The following is a 269-nucleotide window of genomic DNA, read 5'->3' as shown; positions in this document are numbered from 1 at the left end:
GAACAGAGGAAGAAATGTGAGGCTCGTTCGTATCTTGGACTTCCTTGGCGTGAGAGTCCATTGTGCAGCCACTACTTGCGTTTAATCTGAGGTGGAAAGGAGATGGGCTGGGTCTGCTGCTGGATGGACATCCCCCCAGAGCTGGAGGAGCCCCCTCCACCACCTCCCCCGATGATGCAGATGGACCCCTGGCCTTGGTGGCCTGAACCACCTCCTCCTCCTCCACCTCCACCGCCTCCTCCTCCACTAATAATGATGGGGCCTTGGCC

Source organism: Corapipo altera, unplaced genomic scaffold, assembly GCF_003945725.1.
Source record: "Corapipo altera isolate COAL_440 unplaced genomic scaffold, ASM394572v1 91, whole genome shotgun sequence".
NCBI classification, from domain to species: domain Eukaryota; kingdom Metazoa; phylum Chordata; class Aves; order Passeriformes; family Pipridae; genus Corapipo; species Corapipo altera.
This window is presented reverse-complemented; position numbering follows the sequence as displayed.